The 22,129-nt window shown below is 34.9% G+C and overlaps 2 pseudogenes; both read right to left on the bottom strand.

The window, feature by feature from the left end:
• Window positions 1-3: 3 nt before the first annotated feature.
• On the bottom strand, window positions 4-5,744 carry LOC110659139 (disease resistance protein RPV1-like; annotated as a pseudogene).
• Window positions 5,745-9,916: 4,172 nt separating this feature from the next.
• Window positions 9,917-21,086, bottom strand: LOC131177760 (uncharacterized; annotated as a pseudogene).
• Between the last annotated feature and the right edge of the window lie 1,043 nt (window positions 21,087-22,129).

The raw sequence follows: 22,129 nt of genomic DNA, 5'->3' as shown, positions 1-22,129 counted from the left end.
ATTTCAAAGAAATTTGTAGAATTTGGGAGCAAATTCACATGAAGAACTTGAAGGAACCATAGTAGCGTAGTAGTTAATCCCATCCTGAGCATTTGAAAAGTAATCTTCCATAAAGAAATTTTGCCTTAATCCTTTAGGGTGTGTTTCCACCTCCTGGTTGCCATTGATATTGCTGAAGTAGAAGTCTTCCCTGCTTCTCTTATTGTTGGCATTTGTTGTTTCTTCGAATTGCTCCAGAAAATTGGCTTCTCTGCATATGTAAGGATTGCATTTGTTTAGCTCAACTTTGTCACATAACAAGTGGAATCCAAACCTTTTCACTTCCCACTTTTTCATATAGTCGGTGTCCATAACGTCGGGGCAGAGGTAGAATGATGCCTCGTTCTCCACGTCACAATTTTGTTTGAGCCAATTTAAATAGGAAATGTCACGGCCTTCATACCAAAAGAACATATGATCTGATTCTATTGTATTTTCCAAACAGAAATATGCACTTGTAAAACTGGCCTCTCCGTAGCCATTATTTGTTTTGAAACTGATTTGACATATTAAGTGTAAATCACGCACACGAAAACCAGGATCCTTGAATTCTATAATAGCACAAAAAACAAAACCCAAGAACATATTATTGAAGCAACCAGGAGGGAACAAAGTTGCTATTGAATTTCCCAAGCCTTCACAGCTCAACCACTCAGGAATTTTGCCTCCGGGTAAACCAACAAAAAAATAAGGATAAAATACTCCATCACATCTAGCAATGGCTAATTCTTTAATTCTCCGGAGAGCATCTGCCATAATGGTGTTGGTCCAAATTTAGGCAATTACAAAAATTCAATTCATAACCATATTCCCTGCGTTCTTCACGATATGGTATTGGTGCAACATATGAAGTTGATACTGACTTTCGGAGTCTGTTGCAGTTCTTTAAACTCAGTCGTCTTAATGATGACAAAGAGGCAGTGTCAGGGGGAATTTCTACAAGTGCAGTGCCATCTAGAAATACCTTCTTTAAGGAGCATAAACCATATAAAGGAGGCAATTTCTCTAGATTTGAACAGCCACTGAGAAATAGTCTCTCAAGACATTTCAATTGACAAATGCTGTTTGGGAGACTCTTAAGCTTTTTACATCCGTTAAAACACAAACTAAAAAGTGAAGAGAGACAACCAATTGATGACAGCAATTCTTCTATTGGAGTATCACTTAATGATGACAAAGAAACAATGTCAGGGGGAATTTCTACAAGTGCAGTGCCACCTAGAAGTAACTTCTTTAAAGAGCATAAACCATATAAAGGAGGCAATTTCTCCATATTTGAACAGCCATTGAGATGTAGAGCCTCAAGACATTTCAATTCACAAATGCTGTTTGGGAGACTCTTAAGGTTTTTACATCTCTTCAAATGCAAACTAACAAGTGAAGAGAGACGACCAATTGATGACGGCAATTCTTCCATTGGAGTATCACTTAGAGACAGTAATTCTAATGATGACAAAGAAACAACGTCAGAGGCAATTTCTACAAGTGCAGTGCCATCTAGATACAGAAATCGTAAAGAAAGTAAACCAAATAAGGGAGACAATTTCTCAAGATTTGAACAGCCATGGAGACCCAGAATCTCAAGGCGTTTCAATTCGCAAGTGCTATTTGGGAGACCGTTGAGCATTTTACATCCTCTCAAATCTAACTCAACAAAACCATTATTTGATGAGGGCAATACTTCTGAACTTTCCATAATCTGCGGAGCCATGATGAGATTTGGGCAGAAACTGATATCAAGTCTCACAAAAGTATTGCAATATATAATTCTTGGAAGACTTCTAAGGTTTTTGCAATGGGAAATATCTATGACCAAAAGATTGTCAAGAAATTGGATAGATGACGGAGACCACTCTTCCACTCCAGAACTAGTGAGTTCTAAATATTTTATGCCTCTCGGCATTTGTTGAAGACTTCTCAACTTTATGCAATCAGTTAGATAAAGAGAATCGAGTCTTTCCAGGCACTGAATGGATGATGGAATCTTAATCAAACTCTCACAACCATAAAAAATGATCTCTTCCAGGTTTGTCATCATAGAAAAATCGGGGACTATTTTCAGATGCTTTGAGAAAGCAAGATCAAGAGATTTTAAGTTTGGGAAACACTGCATAACACAAATACACGAAATCATTTTTAACTATAAATTCTCAGAAAGCCCATATATAGACAGTCAGTGGCATGCAAAGAGGGGCAGCTCATAATTTTTCATAATTTTAATATGCACTTTCGAAGTAAAATTTATCTTTTGTTAAAATTAAAATTTTAATTAAGCAAATAAAAAGCATAATTATATTTTAACTGATATATTTTTTTAGCTAAAAATATTTACATTAATTATAAGAAATAAATAATCAATTTACAAAAATGTAATGAAATTATTTATTTTTATTATATTTTTTAGACTATATAGGTGGCAACAATACATTAATTTAATGTTAGAAAACATTTTCATATTTGTAAATGAATTTTTTCTAAATAAAAAAAGTGTTATATTTAAAAGTTCAGTTAGATCTTATTGTTTTAAAATAATAATAATAATAATAATAATAATAATAATAATAATTATTATTATTATTATTATTATTATTATTATTATTATTATTATTATGTGTAAAGATAAATATGTTCCTTTACATTTTTCAATTAAATTAATTATTTTACATAAACATATTTTTCCTTTAAAGCTTAAATCCAACACCGTAGACACTCTTATACATACTAAGTTTTGGATTAGATTAGAATTTGTAGTAGAGAAACTTTCTAATAATTAAATTAAATCATTAGCCTTTCTAAATGATATGATATGATCAGCCTTTTACTAAAGAAAAAAAAATTATATTAACCACATATGGTATGAATATGTAGGATTTGTTAACAAAAATTTTACTCTATAATATACAATTATGACTATATTATAGTTAATCCTAAGATTTTCTATTCAATAAATTCATTAAGTTATTTACAAAATGATAAGAAAAAAATTACTTAAAATATCTTGAAAATTTTCGATTGGTGAACTCTAATTTTTTTTTTTTTAATTTAGGAGTTAACAATAAAATTTTTAATTGATGAAATTATAAAGGAAAAAAAAATAAAAACAAAGACAGATATATATGTAAAGCTTACCTTAACTCCATTCCAGAGCTTTTCAACTTTGCTATTTCGCATGTTGAGGTGGACAAGGTTTTCCATGGAAAAATTTAATGGCAAAGACTTGAAAGGGTATTCTTCCCAATGAAGTAATCTCAACTTGTTAGGAAGACTTTTTAGACAATCTGATCCGCTAGATTCAAATATGGAGCCAGTACCTTCCTTCTTTAACCAGGAACTCCCGTACAATTTGAGCAATCTCAAGTTGTGCATTCTTGAGAACACGGCAGGATTCAAATATACCCTTCCAATTGTAGAGATGTCCAAATATAGGCCTTCAACTACTTTCTTTGCCTAACAATTAACAATTCAAAGGCATAGAAATTTTATATATCAAGACTTAGTAATTTTTCCTTTAAATGAGAGAAATTCTTATCTAAACCTAATCTATTATGAATCCAAGATACAAACACGTGAGATCCATGTATTTAATAAGCGGATCCCACCATATATCTAGTATCTTAAATTCATAGTAAATCAGGTTTAGATAAGAAAAATCTAATAAATGATATTATAAAGTTTTTATAGCATTAATTCTCTTACTTTCCTTATTATCAATTGTGGCCAACATTTGACAGATATCTGTAGAAATCCACAATCGGTTACCCTTCCGCCGAGCAATATCTTGACCCATTTCCACTATCAAATCGTGCATCTCTAGCTTGCCATGCACAATAGTTATGAGACACTGATCCATTAGACGAATTATTGCCCAATCGTCTAATATATCTTCTACCCAGCTTTTGTCATATCCTTTGAAGAAACATGCAATATCTAGAAATATGCTCTTTTCCGTTCTATCTAAAGCATTATAACTTATTTTTAAGACTTTCAGAATGTTGCAGTAACGAGATACCTTCAGTTTATTCAATGCACTTTCCCATTCTTTAGAGGTCCTTCCGCACAAATAGGAACCCAAAACCTTGAGAGCTAGTGGAACACCTTTACAATAAGTTTCTACCCTTTTGGACAACTCTCTATATTCCACCGGAGGATGGTTTTGTTTGAAGGCTTTCATACTTAACAGCTGAAAAGCATCGCTACAATCCAATCCCTTAACCTCATATATCTTTTCAGCACTGCTAAGGACTTGTTTGTCTCTGCTTATTAAAATGATTCTACTTCCCAGCCCAAACAATCATCATCATTTATAGCTAAAGCTTCTAGTTGTTCTGGATCATTAACATCATCAAGAACAGCAAGAACTTTCTTTCTCTTAAGTGAATCCTTAATAAAAGTGGGTACCACACTGAGCATTTCTATATTTCTAATTCCAATCCCTAAGAGTTCCGAAAAAAATATTTTTCTTAAGTCAACTAGCCCAATTTTTTCTGATTTTTCCCTAACATTGCGAAGAAAACAAATACGATCAAATTGATTATACATTCGACTAACTAGAACTTCAGCTATGGTGGTCTTTCCAATACCACCCATTCCCCAAATTCCTATTACCCGAACATTTGTTGGGTCAATGCATAACAATGATTTGATTTTATCAACATGTAAATCAATCGCAACTAAACCAGTAGAAGCAGTAAACGAGATGGGATACAATTTCTTCAGAATGTGATCAGCGACTTCTTCACTCAATTCGGATTCAAGCCTAAAAAAATAAGGTGAATAGACGACGTAACAAGTTCATCATAATAAATAAATGAATAGAGAACGAGCATAATTTTAGCAACTTAATATATAGCATTAGAGTTATATATCAGTGAGATTTGACATCATAAATTTCATTCCCCAAACAGATCTTGTTCTATTTTTCCTGATTTTTCTGTCCTGGAGAGGGATTAGAAAGATCCAAGAACTCTGGGATGCATATAAACTTAGGAATCATATCTTTTCTATAATAAGTCCATAGACATAAATAAAAAAAGTTAGTTCTTCCAATAAATTGAGTAAAGATTTTTATTATCATTTTGGGGTTTTTTAAGTTCTTGGCTGGAAAGTTTAAAAGTTGAACAATATATATATATATATATATATATATATATATATATATATATATATATATATATATATATTATTTATATATTAATGCAGAAGCAGAGCTGAAAAGAGTCACCTATAGTTATTGGAATCCCATCCAGATAGATTGGCTGCTTCCCTTAAAGCACTACTCCACCTCTCCACCCTGTCTACGCTCTCCTTGAATCGTCTTTAAGCTTCGCAAATGCTTCTCCGAAATTTCCAGTCCGATTTCTAACATCAGATGGGTTTACATGATAGAAAATGGGTACAACCAATCGCCCCATTGCTTTCATGCACTCTAGTATCTTCAGGAGTTCATCTAGGCACCATCGAGACGACGCATAGTTTTCTGAGAAAATGATGACTGAAATCTTTGATTCTTCGATCACTTTCAAGAGGGTTAAAGATATCTCTTCTCCTCTGTCAAGAGCATCATCTATGAATGTTGTAATATTTTTTCGATTCAAAGCAGCATAAAGATGACTAGTGAAATTTGGGCGGGTATCTATACCTCTAAAACTAAGGAAAACATCATAGCTCAATTTAGAGGGGATGAGGGAAGATGAACTAGAAGCCATTTATTTGGCAGGAAAGACAAGCAATATGGAAGAAAGTAGACTCTTAGAAGTAAAAGAAGATTGAACTTGGCAAAATGATAAATCTGTGTGAGGACTTTATACTATATGATTGCCTGCAACATGCTTGTTATTCCTCTGTAACTTCCAGGAACTTTCGATAAATTTTTTTAAATTCCAGACTTTTGAAACCCATAGATGCTGAAATGACTTGGAAAGAACAGAGCCTTGATGATCTTTCCTTCTTTTTGACCAGAGGTCAACCACTAACACTTCTGCTCTAATTTCTTTTTGATGATCTTTCTTTCTTTTTTACCAGAGGTTTCAATGAATATGTGTATATATATATATATATTTTAAATTTCAGACTTTTGAAGACCCCACTTGATCCACAATTTGGTTTTTGATATGACGATTAGTTTCTTTCTTTTTGATAAGAGTTGCAACACTCCTGCTTTGTTCCTTCTTAAAGTCACAAAAGTGAACCTGCGTGGGCGGTGGATCTCTTTCTATGAAATTATGTTAACAATTAGAGCTTTGATTAAGGATATCTTCCTTGTAAATAATACGTGAATAGAGACTTAGAAATTAGAGATATATGTTAATCAATTGTTTGAAAAAAGAGAGATTCTTTGTTTTTTTTTTTTTTTTTTTAAATTACATGAATTTCAGATTTTATTCAAATTGAGTGGCACACTCACCGTCACCGTTGGATATTCTTTAGGAAAGAAATGAAAAATTTAAAAAAAAAAAGATTTCTTCTTAATTTTAAGTATGCAGTTTTCTATGCATGGACTAGGGTTATGTATAGTTCACAAGGTCCCAAACCGAATTGAAGAACCATCTAAGAACCATATCAAACTGAATTTATTTTAATATTTTGGTTTTAATTTTAGTTTTTCACTAAGAACTAAATCAGAATCGCACCGAATTAGAACTGAACCAAGAACTAAAATTATACATGTGTTTTTCTATAATTTTTATAGATGTATTATACACTTTTAATACAATTATATATATTTATATATGTATGTATAATTATAGATTAAATACAACCTAATATTATATTTCATTTCTCTATTTCTTAATAATTTTAGTTATAAATATATTAAATTACTTTATAATTCTTAATTATAAGTGTATTATTGTCACGATCCAAAATTCTGAACCGTGACCGGCGCATAATTTAAGTATTCTTAAATCATGCAAGCCTTATCAGATTATGTTGAATGAATATATTGTCACTTACTAATCCCAAAAAAAGGCAAAATCCAAATAAACAAAATGCTGAATAAACATCATAAATATCCCATAGGTAAACTGCGGAGCCTCTACAGATTTCAATAAAAACTTAAACTGTTCAATAAACTAAACTAATTATTAGCCTAAGAAAACATGAATTCGGGCATACCATGAGAACAAATCAAAGTTGTCTCTCTCCAGAAAATGGACTGAATATTTGGATCAGTTGCAGAATTCTACTGATCTGAAACAAATAACAGACAGAGAAAACATGGTTTGAGCTAGATGCTCAGTGAATGATAATTATAGCACACAACGGAACAGGAACAGACAGACGCTTGATTAATTTCACAATAAATTTTCTATTCAATAAAATTATGCTCATGCTGTCAAAATCCTTAATAAAATAATTTCATAAAACATGTATATAAAATAAGTTCATTCAATAAAAATTTTTATGGTACAATGCACCAGGGTAATGATACCCCACATCACCAAAGGCCAGATGGTAAGCACGCTACCAGATATCAGATACCTTCCTCCTCCTTCACAGATATCAATGCATATGATACTAATGCAAACCATAAACTGCAATGATGCATGACTCGACAATGCAACCTAATACCGTGATAGTCCACACGGCGGGACCAGATAACAGAAATAGATACTGGGCACAGATACCAATTCAAAATAGAAAATCAATTTGTACAAATCAATCAAAATCAATAAAAAAATTTCAAATAGCAAATAATAACTGATAGTGCAATTTCAATAGTATATTTCAATAGTTTCAGAGAGTCAATAAAATCAAATCAATCTCAAATCAATTCAGTAACACATCGGTAAATTTTATAGTCAAATATCAATCAATATAAATACATTAAAGGCCTGTTCCCAGAATCTTAATGGGTCTAATGCAGAGATAGTTGACAAAATCAATTATTTAATCAAAATCAAAATAAAATTCAATAATAAAATAAAACTCTAGAAAATCACATAAAATAATTGTTAAAATATTAATTTAAAATTTCATTTAATAACAAACTTAATGCTAAGAAATTTTGAAAGGGACTAAAACGGTACCATGTACTATAATTACCACTCACCTGGAACCTCCAAGATAATAGTTATTTCAATGGAAGAGAGACAATTTCAACTGACTGATTGAATATTCAAATCTCCTACACACCCAAAATATTAAAGAAAAATATCAAATAATAATAAAATATAATAACTTATATATATATATATATATATATATAATAATCAATTATTATCCAACAGCAATTATGATCAACCCAATTCAATACTAATGATCAAAGAAATAAATTTCTAGGGTAGTTGTAACAAATCAATGAAAGAAAATAAAATCAAATTCACCCATTATTGAATAAAGAATGAGAATTTTTATCTTGAAAACAGAATCGAATGTGATGAATAGAAAAGTAAAAATTTAGGGATTCTCTGTTGAGAGTATTTGGTAGAAAAAAAAAAAAGAGGTGACAAACAGGTTTTGAGAGCAAAGTTTAGCAGAAAAGATGATTAGGTATATATATATATTTCAAGAGTTCTATTTGGTGTAGAATGGGATAAGAGTTATTATTGAACTGGGTTGTTCAGATTGCAGATATATATTTAATTTCAAAAATAATATATATATATATATATATATCTAAAAATAAATAAGCAGACCATCAAAAAAATATATATATATATTTTTTATAAATATATTAAATTATTGTAAACTAATTAAAATAAAATAATAATAATAATAAATATATATGGGTTTCCACATATTTCCCTCCTTAAAAAAATTCGGTCCCCGAATTTGAATAGACAAAATTCTAACCTGAAGGATCAAATAAGTGAGGATATTTGGCTCGCATTTCAGATTTTGTCTCCCATGTGGCCTCACTACTTGAGTGATTATGCCATAAGACTTTGACCAAAGCCACTTCCTTAGACCGGAGTTTCCTAATTTGTCGATCTAAAATCTTTACTGGTTGCTCCTCATATGACATATCATCCCTACATTGCATGGTTTGAGGTTGTAAAACATGAGATTGATCTGGTACATACTTCCTAAGCATAGAAATATGGAAAACTGGATGTACATGTGCAAAACCAGGTGGAAGGGCTAAACGGTAAGCAACTGCTCCAATTCTATCCAAAATTTCAAATGGACCAACAAAACGAGGGCTAAGCTTCCCTTTCTTCCCAAACCTCATGATTCGTTTCATAGGGGAAACTCTCAGAAATACATGATCACCAATCATAAATTTTACATCTTTACGCTTAGGGTCGGCATAACTTCTCCGTCAACTTTGAGCAGTCAAAAGTCGATCACGAATTAGTCGAACCTTCTCTGAAGTTAATTGTATCAACTCTGGTATAATAAGCCTTCTTTCTCCAACTTTATCCCAACAAACTAGTGACCTACACTTTCGACCATATAATGCCTCATATAAAGCCATCTCTATACTTGCCTGATAACTTTTATTATAAGCAAACTCCACTAAAAGCAAATGATGATCCCAACAGCCACCAAAATCCATAACGCATGCACGAAGCATGTCCTCTAATGTCTGTATGGTCCTTTCTGACTGTCCATCCATCTAAGGGTGAAAAGCAATACTAAAGTCTACTCGTGTTCCTAAAGCTTCTTGGAATTTCTTTCAAAATCGAGAAGTAAACTGAGTACCACGATAAGAGACAATGGAAATTGAAACTCCATGAAGACTAACAATCTTGTTTATATACAACTGTGCAAGTTTAGCAAAGTTATATGTAGTCTTCACATGAAGGAAATGAGCAGATTTTGTCAATCTGTCCACTATCACCCAGATTGCATTGTAACCACCTCGTGTACTAGGTAAACCCACAACAAAGTCTATGGCAATATGCTCCCACTTCCACTCGGGAATAGGCAATGGTCAAGTAACCTGGATGGTCTCGATGTTACGCCTTAACTCACGACAAGTCAAACATTTAGCAACAAAGTCTGCAACATCCCTCTTCATGCCACCCCACCAATAATGCTCCCTTAAATCACGGTACATCTTAGTTGAACCTGGGTGTACTGTGTAAGCAGAATGGTGTGCCTCCTCCATGATTTCTCTTCTCAACTCATCAATATTGGGGACACAAAGTCTAGTGCCATAACGAAGAACTCCATCATCATTTAACATGAACCCTTGAGCTTGGCCTTGATGAATACTATCTATAATCACACATAGCTGAGAGTCCCTCTTTTGAGCAGCCTTAATTCTATCAATCAAGATAGGCCTAACTCGAAAATGTGCTAAGAATGATCTAGCTATGATTTCAAACTCTACTCCCTGATCTAGCAACCCATGTAATTCACCAATCAGAGGCCTCATCTTGGTAGATATATGGGCTAAACTACCAGAAGACTTCCTGCTTAAAGCATCAGCCACTATATTAGCTTTTACAGGATGATACTGTATGGTGCAATCATAATCCTTCAGCAATTCTACCCATCTCCTTTGCCTAAGATTAAGATCACGTTGGTCAAATATGTATTTGAGACTTTTGTGGTCAGTGAAGATTTCACAAGTCTCACCATACAGATAGTGCCTCCAGATTTTCAAAGCAAAAATTACTGCAGCCATTTCCAAATCATGAGTTGGATAATTCTGCTCGTGCCTTTTCAACTGACGGGAAGCATATGCAATAACCCATCCATGTTGCATGAAAACACATCCTAAACCAATCCTAGAAGCATCACAATATACTACATAACCCCCTGATCCGGATGGAAGGGCTAACACTGGTGCTGTAGTTAAATAAGTCTTAAGCTCCTGAAAACTTTTTTCACAAGCCTCAGACCACTGAAATTTCACATTCTTTTGTGTCAACTTAGTTAAAGGTCTTTGTCTGAGAGAAGTCTTGAACAAACTGTCTATAATACCCTGCTAAACCCAAGAAACTACGAATCTCTGACACAGTTGTGAGTCTAGGCCAATGAAGCACTGCCTCAACTTTCTTCTTATCAACGCACACCCCATCCTTAGATACTGTATGGCCTAGAAAAGCCACACTATCTAACCAAAACTCGCATTTTGAGAACTTGGCATATAGCTTGTGTTCTCGTAAGGTCTGAAGTATTTAGGCACCCAGAAGGAATTGAATTTGAGGCAGAGGAGATGGTTAGAACTGATTAAAGACTATGATTGTTTAATAGACTATCAACCAGGGAAAGCAAATGTGGTGGCTGAAGCCTTAAGTCACAAGACTATGGCAAGTCTCAAAGTTTCTCCTTTGTCCATGGTATATGAATTGAAAGCACAGCATGCCAGTTTAGAGATTGATGATGAAGGACAGACAGTAGTTGCATGGCATGTACAGCCAGTATTGATTGATTAGATCAGAATGGCTGCTCAAAATGATGATAAATATCAGAAGCTACTGAAAGAAGTCTAGTAGGGCAAGAAACCTAAATTCTCTATGAGAGATGATGGTTTATTGCTACATCAGGGCAGAACGTGCGTTCCTAGTGATGTTAACTTGAGACAAATCATTATGAAGGAAGCACATGAGTCTCCTTTTGCTATGCACCCTGGTGGAACTAAAATGTATAGAGGGCTGAAAGAGCATTACTGGTGGATGGGTATGAAGAGAGATATAGTTGAATTTGTTTTCAAATGCCTAACTTATCAGCAAGTAAAGGCAGAACATCAAGTTCCAGCTGGTTTGTTACATCCTTTGCCAGTACCAGAGTGGAAATGGGAACGGATAACTATGGATTTTGTTACGGGACTTCCAAGAACACAGAATAGTCATGATGCAGTATGGGTTATAGTTGACAGATTGACCGAGTTTGCTCACTTTTTGCCAGTCCGAATGGACTATAGCCTGGAAAGATTGGCCAGATTGTACATATATGAGATTGTAAAACTGCATGGAGTGCCAGTATCAATTGTGTCTGACAGAGATCCTAGGTTCACTTCTAGATTCTAGGGTAGTCTACAGAGAGCCCTAGGAACTAGATTGAACTTTAGCACAGTATTCCACCCACAGACAGATGGCCAGTCTAAAAAGGTTATTTAGATATTGAAGGATATGCTACGGGCTTGTGTGATTGAGTTTGAAGGTAGTTGGGATGCACACTTGCCTTTGATTGAGTTTGCTTATAACAACAGCTACCAATCAAGTAATGGGATGCCTCCATATGAAGCTTTGTATGGCAGAAAGTGTAGAACTCCCTTATGTTGGGATGAAGTAGGTGAAAGGAAGATGATTGGGCCAGAAATTGTTCGTGACAGAGGAAAAGATCAGTTGATCGAGAGATAGACTCAAGGTGCATCGATCCGTAAATCCTATGTTGATCTGAAGAGAAGAGATATTGAATATGCAGTGGGTGATAAGGTATTCCTCAAAGTTTCTCCTTGGAAGAGGATTATGAGATTTGGCAGAAAGGGAAAACTGAGTCCTCGTTTCATCGGACCATATGAGGTTCTGAAAAGAGTGGGTCCTTTGGCATATCGGTTAGCATTACCTCTGAAGCTAGTAAGGATACACAGTGTTTTCCATGTGTCCATGTTAAGGAGGTACAGATCTGACCCATCTCATGTGCTATCAGTTGAAGAGATTGAGGTAAATCCAGACCTCTCATATGAGGAAGAACCCATAGAAATTCTGGCATATGAGGTGAAGCAGCTGAGGAATAAACAGATACACCTGGTTAAAGTACTGTGGAACCATCATTCAGGCCAGGAAACTACTTGGGAACGTGAAGAGGATATGAGGAGACAACACCCACAGCTGTTAAGAGACTAATGCCAGGTAAAATTTTGAGACGAAATTTATTTTAAGGGGGGGAGAATTGTAGCACTCTTATGTTCGGTAGTGCGTTCTACTGTTCCAGTGACTAGCGTTGTCCGGATAGTTAGGATGCCTAGAACTACACTTCAATATGAGTGAGGAGACATAAAATAATAAAATACAAAAAAAAGAAAATACAAGAAAAACAAAGAAAAAATAATAGCAAAGAAATGTAACCAAGTTAAGCGAGCCGAGAACCCTAGCGATGGGTGACTGCACCGGGAAGTCACGGCGTGGACCGTTGACTAGCCCTGGACCGCGGGGAACCCTGGAAAATATTTTTTAGGACTTAAATAGACCCCTATTGAAGTATAAATACTATTAGAAATATCAAAGAAAAATTAATTAATTAGTACAAAGAAAAGTGAGAAATCAAAAAACAGACAAAACCCGGTGTTACCGAAAAATTGGGAATGCAACCCGAACAGGGACATTATGGTCATTTGACACCCCGAGTTGTCTTTTGACCTAAATGTTCATTAAAAATATATGATACTACACTTGGAAAATGTCATGAAAAATTAAATTAGTGGTACCTAATGTAAATAGCAAAAATGGGAAGCTTAATGTGGGAAAATGAAACTTTGGATTAAACTAATATTTAATTTTAACTTAGTGCTCCACTCACCCATCAAAGTGGACCACTAACTCATCATCTTTGGCAGAATACTCATCTTCATCTTTAACCTCTCAATTGCAGCCGAAATTGCTCCCAACAAACCTCCATTGACGCATGGCTTGAAAGCTCCACGCAAGTGTGATCCAAGCTCCTTTCTTGGCACTTTCCTTCACTAAAAGTTATCCATACACCTTGGGCAGTAGATAGGCAACAAGAAGACCAAGTTTTGGAGAGGTTTTGAAGAGTTTCCAAAGTGGTAAGTTTGTGTTTTTGGGTTATGGCTTCACTAAAGTTAGTAAGAATGTTATGGGTACTTGAATTATGGAGAGATTTTTGAGGTTTGATGTTTAAAGGGAGAGGTGTACCTTTGGCAGCCATGAAAACTCCTTAAGGGCAGTTTATTTTTGCTTGTAAATGGTAGATTAAAGGGTTGATTATATGTTTATATGTGTAGGAATAAATTGGGTGATGTACACTAAGTATATTGTGAATGTATACTTAAATTTGGAAGCTTGGACATTAATGGAGAGAAGTGTATGAATCGGCAACTTGAATGGTGAACCATAAAAATGTTATTTTATGTTTGGTTTATGGAATATTAATGTTGAATTGTGGTACTTGTTATGGCAGCTTGTGTATATGTATGAAGGTGTGAGGTTGGACATGTAAATGAGCTAGGTTAGGTGATTGAATTATTTGTAATTTGAGCTTGAAAAATTCTGTACTATATGGTGCATATTAAGTGTGATTATAAGCTACCAAAATGACTAAAAATATGTTGTGAAATGTGTTTAGGTTATGGTACAAACCAGAATTGGCATGAATGTTTAGTTTGGTAAATGTTAAAAGTGTCCTTTGATGAGTAATGAATAAAATGCAATAGGACAGTTTATGTTATGGGCCTAGAACCTTAAGTGTGTGGCTCCAATTGGTATGAGACCAATTGGAGGTGAAACTAGGCACAAAATGTGCCAACTTTCATGAAGGAAGCTTACCAAAATTCTGCTTGTAAGATAACTTGAAAAGTGACCAAATCCATATTAGTGCAATTAAGGCCTGAAAATTGACCATTTGGGCAGCAGTTAGTGTTTAGGCCATAACTCACTCAAAACAGGTCCAATTGACCTGAAATTTTGACCATGAATAGTTAAGACATATATCTACAACTATTATGAGGACACCAACACCCAGAAATGACCATAGGAAAGTCAAAAAGCTTGCACAAGTTCGGGTCTAAAAACTTGCCGAACCTAAAATGACCTAAAATGACCTAAAGTGACCAATTTTGATGCATTTTGACCAGCAATAGTAAAATGACCATAACTTGTTCTAGTAAACTCAGAATGACCTGAAATTTTGTCCCACGTGCAATAAGACATAGATCTACAAGTTTGTAGTTTTGATCGAAACCTGAAAACTGAGGGAACTAGGTCGTCTGGCTAGGTCAAACTAGTATCCTGAAATCCAGCAAATTGCAATAAAACACAATATATATGGAAATGAATTGGGTAACATGTACCAACCCTAAAAGGCTACAAATGTGACATATTAGTAACATTAAAACCTAATTTACCTAGAATGCATCGAGGGTCGACATATTAGGTTGACTAAGCAAATAATAGAATTCAGTAAATTAATTATCAAGCATTATCGTTAGAGACAGTTTAAGTGAGTACTGAAACACTTCAAATTATGTTTCTCAGTTAGCAAAGACTTAGGGAAAGGGAAGGAAATACTGAGTCAAGGCCAGGAGACAGTTATCAGAGGTTTGTGCAGAACAGTCATTTCTTTTGAATTTTTCAATTGAAATAAATTATGACTATTTGTATATTATTGTTTTAAATTATGGAAATGTGTTTGAATGGATACTTATTGATTGAAAAGTATTATAAATGGTTTGAAACCACAGCTATCATGTATATTGATTGTATTCCTCGCTAGCTTGTCTAGTGGGATGAATTGAATTCCCTCTCTGGCTGAAGTGTTGAGGTGTGTGCTTGTTGAGGACAAATCGAATGAGTACTCATATTTTTACTAGCTAGCTATGTTATTCCTCATTAGCCATCGGCTTTTGGGACGAATTGAACTTTGGAACATGATTAAGCTGTGTGTGATTTATTGATATGTATTGTGAGATTGTGAAATGGAGTTTAAATTCTTATTGACATTCACTGTCTTTTGAATTTAACCATGTTTTGATTTATTGAGATTCATTGTGATATTGTGAAATGGAGTTTAAATTCTTATTGACATTCACTGTCTTTGAATTTAACTATGGTTTTAAGTATCCACTATTTGTATGAACTATGGTTTTAAGTATCCACTCTTTATATGACTTATCATTTGTGATTTAAAATTTTATTTGGTTAATGTTGTGCACCACTGAGACATTGTCTCAGCGATAGCTTTTCATTCTTGCCGCAGTAGTGATCAGGCAGGGCAGCAGACTAGGCTGCTAGGGCAACACTGAGAGATCATCGGGTATAATGAGTATACCATATTTTGCATTTTGTATTGTAATGTATGTTCACTGTATGTATATAGTGTTTTTGATTGTGAGCAGTTGTAAATTAAAGTTGTACCTTGAAGTTGTAAAATAAATTATGAGTTATTTTGACTTGTAAAATTTGTACTATATTTCTTTTATCTCAGTCTTTGGAAATATTGAAAAATTATTGTAGATTTGAGTTGAGAAACATATTGTGTTGATTAACTATTGGAGTTGAGGTTGAGAAATATATTTGAAGTGCTTTTTACAGGTTTTCTGAAGAACTGTTTTGTTCAAAATACAGATGACACTCCACCAAAATTTTTACAGAAATTACCAATAATTCAAATGTATTAGCTATTTCACTTCAGTTTCAAAAAGTTTTTAACACCTGTAAATAGTGCTCACGACTGTAAAAAGAAGTAAGAAAAGTTTTAAAATCCCTTGTAGTGTATTTAATGGGTTATCAGTAGATGAAGTTGGTAATTCATTAGGTATACTACGGGATCATGTTATGCCTTACAGAGGGGTAGGGTGTGACACTTCTTCAGCAGAACATCCCTCTTGCACTGAGAGCTAGAATTTCATTCATAAAATAGGTATGGGAGAGTTGTTTACACTGATTACAAAAAACTAACTTCTCTAGGAACTAAAAATAAGCAAAACATGGCTAGAAGTATGGTAAAAAAATACCTAACACAGCTGCAAAATTACATCAGTAAAAAATGCATTTTCAGTACAAGTTCCAGCATAAAATTAAGCAACTAAGTATCAAGGAAAAATCACATTTCAGTCAACACTCCTTGAGATTTTTCCTTGATACTCCAAGCTTTTTCCTCAGCTCTTCATGTAACACCCTAGGCAAATCCCACATCGGCAAAACACGGGAGAGATGCTGAGTTTATAAGTTGGTGGTTCGTAACTCCTAGTGACGCGTTTTAAAACCGTGAGGGCTTCGGCCCAGAGCGAACAATATCACTAGTGGGCCGGGCCGTTATATTTGTGGTATCAGAGCCGCTCCGCGTGCAACCTTGAACGATGGTGGGGCAAACCTCAGCGAGGACGCTGAGTCCCATAAGGGGGTGGATTGTAACACCCTAGGCAAATCCCACATCGGCAAAACACGGGAGAGATGCTGAGTTTATAAGTTGGTAGTTCGTAACTCCTAGTGACGCGTTTTAAAACTGTGAGGGCTTCAGCCCAGAGCGGACAATATCACTAGTGGGCCGGGCCATTACACTTCAAACCTGCTCTTGGTCAAAGCTTTAGTAAGTATATCAGCAAGTTGTTCTTCAGACCTACAATGCAGCAGCTTAATCTCTGAATTCTTTACAGCCTCCCTTAGGAAATGAAACTTCACCTTGATGTGCTTAGTTCTTCCATGCTGAACAGGATTATTTGCAATGGCAATTGCAGATTTGTTATCACACCAAATAACCGTAGGCTCACATTGCTCTATTCCCAAATCTTTCAACAGCTTCCTAAGCCAAATTGATTGGTTTGAAGCAGCAGAACTGAAATATATTCAACCTGCGATGGATTGAGCCACCACCTCTTGTTTCTTAGAAGTCCAAGAGAAAGGACTGAACCTAGAAAAAAACATAGCTTTGATGTGCTCTTTGAATCATCAACACACCCAATCACTATCCACATAGCCTTCAAGTTTGACAGATCTTCCTTTTAGAAACCATATACCATAATCAGAGTACCTTTCAAGTATCTCAACACTCTTTTAGCGACTAAATGCACTTGACTTGGTGAATGCATAAATCTGGATAATAAGCTAGTTGAATACATTAAATCAGTCCTTGATGCGATCAAGTATAGCATCGCCAACTAAACTTCTATACATTGAAGCATCTGCTTTCTCAGCTCCGTCTTCCTTGCTAAGTTTCTCATTCACAACTAGAGGAATTGCAACAGATTTGCATTTATCCATATTGTACCTGTTTAATATTTCAAGAGCATATTTTCTTTGAGAGACAAAGATTCGTTCAGTACCTTGCTCAATTTCTAGACCAAGAAAGTAACTCATACTCCCCAAATCAGACATTTCAAACTCAGTTTGCATTTTCAGTTTAAAATCATTCAATAACTGAAAATTTCCACCTGTCACTAACATATCATCAACATACAGTGACACTATCAGCTGAGAGTCATCTCCATCACCACTCAAATACAAGGTTGGTTCATTCTCACTCCTCCTGAATCCATTTTAGATCAGATGTGAGTCAATTCTTGCATACCAAGCTCTAGGAGCTTGTTTCAGGCCATAAAGAGCCTTTTTCAGCTTATACACTTTGTCTTCTTGGCCCTGCACCTCAAATCCTTCAGGTTGCTACACATAAATTTCTTCAATCAACAAACCATTCAAAAATGCAGATTTAACATCCAAGTGAAACACTTGCATTCTTTTTGAGCTGCTAAAGACAACAATAATTTGATGGTATCATGCCTACCAACTGGAGCAAATGTATCTCCATAATCCGCCCCTGGTTGTTAAGCATAACCCTTAACAACAACTCTAGCTTTATATCTAAAAATAGAACCATCAAGATTAACTTTAGTTTTGTAAACCCATTTTACACCAATTACATTTTTTCCTTTTGGTTTGGAAGTCAATTCCTAGGTTCCATTCTTCTCAATTGCTGCAATTTCTTCCTTCATAGCATGTTGCCATTCTTCAACTTGTGAAGCTTCTTCATAGCTACTAGGTTCTGACACAACTAAATTACAACTTTCATAAATCTCTGAAAGAGACTTGAACTTAGGAACATATGCTTCACCATCAGAGTTGTACTCTTTTTCAGACTCAACTCATTCATTGCTAGAACTTTCTAAATCAACTCTTTGCTAAACTGAATTTGTTACTCCAACAACCTGCTCTTTTTCAAAGTTCCAGTAGGCTTTTTCATCAAATTTGACATCTCTACTAACAACCACCTTCTTTGTTTTCACATTGTAAATTTTGCAACCCTTGGATGTGGCTGCATAACCCAGAAAGATGCCCAATTCTGCTTTATCATCCAGCTTGATTCTCTTGACACAAGCATGTAACATATTGATCCAAAGACCTTTAAGTGACTTGCAGAAGGCTTTGATCCAAACCATGCTTCAACTAGAGTTTTTCTTTCCACTGCTCTAGTAGGAAGTCTATTCAACAAGTACACAGCTGTATGTGACCTCATTAACCAAAACATCTTTGGTAGCTCTTTCTCTTTTAACATACACCTAGCCATCTCAACAACTGTTCTGTTCTTCCTCTCAGAAACTCCATTCTGTTGAGGTGAGTAAGGCACTGATAATTGATGTTGTATTCCAGCTTCCTCACAAAATTTATCAAATTCATTTGAGGTATACTCCTTCCCATTATCAGACCTCAAATTTTTAATAACATAGCCACTTTGCTTCTCAACCAAAGCTTTAAATTTCTTAAAAACACTAAAAACTTGACCCTTGCTACTTAGAAAATACACCCAAGTCATTCTAGTCAAGTCATCTATAAACAACACAAAGTACTTGTTTTGGCTCAAAGAAAGCACACTCATAGGGCCACATACATCAGTGTGTACAATTTCTAATTTCTTAGTAGCTCTCCTAACTTGATTCTTGGGAAATGATTGTTTATGCAATTTTCCAAATTGACAACTAGAACGTACCTCATCACAATTAGAAATAATAGGCATGTCTTTAATCATATCATGAGATTACATAAACTTCAAAGAATTCAAGTTATAATGCCCATATCTTTTGTGCCATAGCCAAGAATCATCAGATGCAGCCGTAAATACATGATCAGTACCATTGCCAGACATTAGAGGAAAGCTATTATCAACCATTTTAACCTCCATTACTTTAGAATTATTGGAATCATAAATATGACATCAATAATCTTTGAAAGATAAAGAATAACCTTTTTTCATCATCTGAGCAACACTCAATAAATTTTGATCTAAGCTAGGAATGTAGAGAACATCAGAAATATGCTTAGTACCTTTCTTTGTTTGCATAGCAATAGTACCCTTGCCAATAGCCTGAACCATCTCTCCAGTTCCCATCTTGACACTTGCTTTCACTGATCTGTTTAAAGAGGTAAATAAGCTTTCATCTCTAGCCATGTGACTTGTACAGCCACTATCAATGAGCCAAATAAACTTATTAATAGCTCTACATGATTGAGAAACCATGAACAAATGATCTTCTTGCTGCTTTGGTTGATCATCAGTAAAATTTACTTGCTGGCCCTGTTGTTGTTTTTGAGCTTTACTTTGCTTGATTCTGCAATCTCTTGAAATGTGGCCATATTTTTTGCAATAGTGACATTGTATGGGTTTTACACCTTCCGCCAACAATCCTTCTCCAGATGATTCGTTTTTTTTACAAGTTGGACAAGGTGGAAATCTGCTCTTCTTGACAGCCTCACTTCTACTTTCAGGTTGCTTCCCTTTGTTGTCTCTCTCTTTTAAACCATTCTTAACCTCCATCACTTGCTTCCCTTTCTGTTTGGCAACAAATGCCTCCTCAGAAGCATCTTCTTGTCTAATAATTCTTCTTTGCTCAATGGCTTGCAAGGAATTTATAAGCTCAGGTAAGGTGATCTTACTCAAATCCTTTGAATCTTCCAAGGATGAAATCTTAGGCTCAAATCTATCAGGTAGACTTACAAGAACCTTCTCCACAACCCTTTTATCTGGTAAATCTTCACCCAATAATCTGATTTTATTGACCACAGACATTAATCTATCTGTGTACTCCTTAAGAGTTTCAGATTCTTTCATCTTTAAAACCTCAAATTCCCTCCTTAAATTCAGCACTGAAATTTGCTTTGAGCTTTCACTTCCATGGAACTCCTCCTTAAGTCTGTCCCAAGCTTGCTTTGCAGTGTCACAAGCCATAATTCCTATAAAAATAACATCAGAGACAGCAGAATGTATACAAGACAAAGCCTTAAACCCTTTAGCACACTCCTCACTATGTGCTTTCAACTAAGCAAGAGTGGGATCTTCCCTTAAGGGACCTGGTTGCCTTCAGCCAAAGTGACTTCCCACAGGTCAAAGGCTTTGAGATAAGCCTTCATCTTCACAGACCAAATAGAGTAACCTTCTCCAGAAAATACAGGAGGAGGTGGAGCAGAGTATCCACTTGAAGCCATCTCTCTCAACTTTCTAGTGTTTTGGTTCTTTTGTAAAAGGGATTCTCACTTGTTTTCTCTCAATCACAGGCCCTCAAAGATCATGAGAGGCTTTGATACCACTGTTGAATTTTGAGCAGAAAATGAATTCTTAAGATCAGAGAAATAAAAACCAAAGCAAAACAAAAGAAAAAAAAAATCTTCTTCAGCAGAACATCCCTCTTACACTGAGAGCTAGAATTTCATTCATAAAATAGGCATGAGAGAGTTGTTTACACTGATTACAAAAAACTAACTTCTCTAGCAACTAAAAATAAGCAAAACATGGCTGGAAGTATGGTAAAAAGTTACCTAACACAGCTGCAAAATTACATCAGTAAAAAATGCATTTTCAGTACAAGTTCCAGCATAAAATTAAGCAACTAAGTATCAAGGAAAAATCACATTTCAGTCAACAAGGACCTTATTTCTAGAGATTAAACTAAAAACTAAATTATGTGCTAAGCAGTGGACAACAGTTTAAGCCTCCACTCCCGGAGATTTGACTAAAAACTAAATTGTACCCTAAATTGTATGTGTTAAGCAATGGACAACAGTGTTCACTGATTTACCAGTAGAAGAAATAGAGCAGAATTAATTAAGAAGAAAATTCATAATCAGTGACAATAGAATCAAAATAAGAGAGATCATGCTGATTGGAGTGGAGAGCTTGTACCATCAGCAAAGAACCAGACTCTAAAATTACATCGCGAAAGCAATTACAAGTATGTATGCCACGCCATACACCTGATAATCAAATAATCAAAGCTCCTCCAATAAAATCGAAGCATCTCCAAAGGAATCTCAGCGACAGCATCCAGAGAGACACAAATCAAAACATATCCATATTCGATGTTAAATATCCTTGACGTATCTAAAAAAAGCTATATGATACAAAGCAGGCAGAAAAGTGACAGGCAAGAAAAATATTAGCGCTTCAAAAATCTGATAATCTCAATTCTTGACATGCTTTTGCCCATAAATATGTGCTACAAGAAACTTTACAAGAGATCTACTAGAAGGGT

This window comes from Hevea brasiliensis, unplaced genomic scaffold (genome assembly GCF_030052815.1).
Source record: "Hevea brasiliensis isolate MT/VB/25A 57/8 unplaced genomic scaffold, ASM3005281v1 Scaf81, whole genome shotgun sequence".
NCBI classification, from domain to species: Eukaryota; Viridiplantae; Streptophyta; class Magnoliopsida; order Malpighiales; family Euphorbiaceae; genus Hevea; species Hevea brasiliensis.
The sequence above is the reverse complement of the archived record's forward strand: the minus strand, read 5'-3'. Positions and strand labels throughout refer to the sequence as shown.